The sequence below is a fragment of the Rhamphochromis longiceps genome, unplaced genomic scaffold, assembly GCF_057381845.1.
Source record: "Rhamphochromis longiceps isolate RC_006_pf unplaced genomic scaffold, R_longiceps_female_GT1.1 unmapped_scaffold_3, whole genome shotgun sequence".
NCBI lineage: Eukaryota > Metazoa > Chordata > Actinopteri > Cichliformes > Cichlidae > Rhamphochromis > Rhamphochromis longiceps.
In genome coordinates, this window is record NW_028187223.1 from 142,894 (window position 1) to 146,503 (window position 3,610).

The 3,610-nt window shown below is 57.1% G+C and overlaps 1 pseudogene; it reads right to left on the reverse strand.

Moving 5' to 3' along the window:
* Positions 1-3,314: 3,314 nt before the first annotated feature.
* LOC146640727 (28S ribosomal RNA) overlaps positions 3,315-3,610 on the reverse strand; it is a 2,138-nt pseudogene continuing 1,842 nt past the window's right edge.

Here is a 3,610-nt window from a genome sequence, read left to right on the forward strand (position 1 = left end):
TTGCCGTGCCCCTGGTACACCGCTCAGTAGCACTTTGCCACACAAAACTCTCCTCGTGCCTATGGTACGACAACTTTTCTCGGGCCTATGGTACAACAACTTTCCTCCGTGCCCCTGGTACGACAGCTTTTCTCGTGCCTATGGTACAACAACTTTTCTCGTGCCTATGGTACAACAACTTTTCGCCGTGCCCCTGGTACACCGCTCAGTAGCACTTTGCCACACACACACTCCTCGTACCTATGGTACGACAACTTTTCTCGGGCCTATGGTACAACAACTTTCCTCCGTGCCCCTGGTACGACAGCTTTTCTCGTGCCTATGGTACAACAACTTTTCTCGTGCCTATGGTACAACAACTTTTCGCCGTGCCCCTGGTACACCGCTCAGTAGCACTTTGCCACACACACACACCACTCGTGCCTATGGTACGACAACTTTTCTCGTGCCTATGGTACGACAACTTTTCTCATGCCTATGGTACAACAACCTTTCCCCGTGCCCCTGGTACACTGCGCAGAAACTCTTTGCCACACACACACACCACTCGTGCCTATGGTACGACAACAGGCCCCGGGGACCTACATCGCACCTTGCTCTTGCCTCCCTTACAGCTGAAAAGGTCCATGCTTTTGCCCTGGCCCTTCTGAAATTCCCTCTCCATTTAGCCGAGGCAGTGAGTCGGCCTCCTGTCTCCCTTTACGGTCGAAAAAGATGTGCTCCTGGGCGCGCTGGCCCTGCTGCTACTCACATCGGGCATGGACCTGGACCTCCAGCAGGCCCCGGGGACCTACATCACACCTTGCTCTTCCCTCCCTTGCAGCTGAAAAAGGTCCATGCCTGTGCCCTGGCCCTGCTGAAATTCCCTCTCCATTTAGCCGAGGCAGTGAGTCGGCCTCCTGTCTCCCTTTACGGTCGAAAAAGATGTGCTCCTGGGCGCGCTGGCCCTGCTGCTACTCACATCGGGCATGGACCTGGACCTCCAGCAGGCCCCGGGGACCTACATCACACCTTGCTCTTGCCTCCCTTACAGCTGAAAAAGGTCCATGCTTTTGCCCTGGCCCTTCTGAAATTCCCTCTCCATTTAGCCGAGGCAGTGAGTCGGCCTCCTGTCTCCTTTACGGTCGAAAAAGATGTGCTCCTGGGCGCGCTGGCCCTGCTGCTACTCACATCGGGCATGGACCTGGACCTCCAGCAGGCCCCGGGGACCTACATCACACCTTGCTCTTCCCTCCCTTGCAGCTGAAAAAGGTCCATGCCTGTGCCCTGGCCCTGCTGAAATTCCCTCTCCATTTAGCCGAGGCAGTGAGTCGGCCTCCTGTCTCCCTTTACGGTCGAAAAAGATGTGCTCCTGGGCGCGCTGGCCCTGCTGCTACTCACATCGGGCATGGACCTGGACCTCCAGCAGGCCCCGGGGACCTACATCACACCTTGCTCTTGCGTCCCTTACAGCTGAAAAAGGTCCATGCTTTTGCCCTGGCCCTTCTGAAATTCCCTCTCCATTTAGCCGAGGCAGTGAGTCGGCCTCCTGTCTCCTTTACGGTCGAAAAAGATGTGCTCCTGGGCGCGCTGGCCCTGCTGCTACTCACATCGGGCATGGACCTGGACCTCCAGCAGGCCCCGGGGACCTACATCACACCTTGCTCTTGCCTCCCTTACAGCTGAAAAGGTCCATGCTTTTGCCCTGGCCCTTCTGAAATTCCCTCTCCATTTAGCCGAGGCAGTGAGTCGGCCTCCTGTCTCCCTTTACGGTCGAAAAAGATGTGCTCCTGGGCGCGCTGGCCCTGCTGCTACTCACATCGGGCATGGACCTGGACCTCCAGCAGGCCCCGGGGACCAACATACTCCTCTGCTCTACTCCCCCACTAGCTTTCCTTCTCCCGCAGTTACCCTCCACCACAAATCCAGCATGGCCCTTGCCCTCCAGCAGGCCCCGAGGACCCACATACTCCTCCGCTCTAATCCCCCATGAGCTTTCCTTCTCCTGCAGTTACCCTCCACCGCATATCCAGCATGGCCCTTGACCTCCAGCATGCCCCGGGGACGCACATCCTCCCCTGCTCTAGTCCCCCACTAGCTTACCTTTCTTGTAGTTACGCTCCAGCGCATATCCAGCATGGACCTTGACCTCCAGCAGGCCCCGGGGACGCACATCCTCCCCTGCTCTAATCCCCCACTAGCTTTCCTTCTCCTGCAGTTACCCTCCACCGCATATCCAGCATGGACCTTGACCTCCAGCATGCCCCGTGGACCCACACTTAAGCCCCCTCCCACTGACAAAGCAAAACACCACTGGCAAAATCCTCGTGCCCCTGGTACTCCAGAATGTAAATTCAAACATGCCCCTGGTACACTGCGCAGAAACACTTTGCCACACACACGCACACACTGCTTGTGCCTATGCTACGATAACTTTTCTCGTGCCTATGGTACGACAACTTTTCTCCGTGCCCCTGGTACACCGCTCAGAAACACTTTGCCACACACACACTCCTCGTGCCTATGGTACGACAACTTTTCTCCGTGCCCCTGGTACACCGCTCAGAAACACTAAGCCACACACACACACACACTCCTCGTGCCTATGGTACGACAACTTTTCTCCGTGCCCCTGGTACACCGCTCAGAAACACTTTGCCACACACACACTCCTCGTGCCTATGGTACGACACATTTTCTTCGTGCCCCTGGTACACCGCTCAGAAACACTTTGCCACACACACACTCCTCGTGCCTATGGTACGACAACTTTTCTCCGTGCCCCTGGTACACCGCTCAGAAACACTAAGCCACACACACACACACACTCCTCGTGCCTATGGTACGACAACTTTTCTCCGTGCCCCTGGTACACCGCTCAGAAACACTTTGCCACACACACACTCCTCGTGCCTATGGTACGACACATTTTCTTCGTGCCCCTGGTACACCGCTCAGAAACACTTTGCCACACACACTCCTCGTGCCTATGGTACGACAACTTTTCTCGTGCCTATGGTACGACGACTTTTCTCCGTGCCCCTGGTACACCGCTCAGAAACACTTTGCCACACACACTCCTCGTGCCTATGGTACGACACATTTTCTCCGTGCCCCTGGTACACGGCCCACACTCGGCCACGCTTGCTTGTCCACACACTCCCCGCGCACTGCCCCTGGTACTCCAGCAGAGTAGACGCCCGCGGCCCGAGATGCAGCGGGCGCGAGTTGTGGCTGTGGCGGGCCCACGTGCCGATGGTACTCCACGCCAGAGCGGGGAGAGATGGAGCGGCTGGGGCCCGACGCCCCGGGGCCAGCAGTCGACCGGCTGGTCGACAAAAGCTTGGATCGAGGGCTGACTTTCAATAGATCGCAGCGATTAGCTGCTCTGCTACGCACAAGACCCTGACCCAGAATCAGGTCGTTTACAAGTTATTTAGCACCAGGTTCTCCACAAACATGAGTGCGCGATTGGAGAGGGGCGACCGTCGTCGGGCCGTCCCCCAGCCCAGTCACGAATGGCTCTCCTTCACCGGCGGGCCGGCTATCCGAGACCAACCGAAGATCCACAGCGCTACGGTATCACTGCGTCTAGGCAGGATTCTGACTTAGAGGCGTTCAGTCATAATCC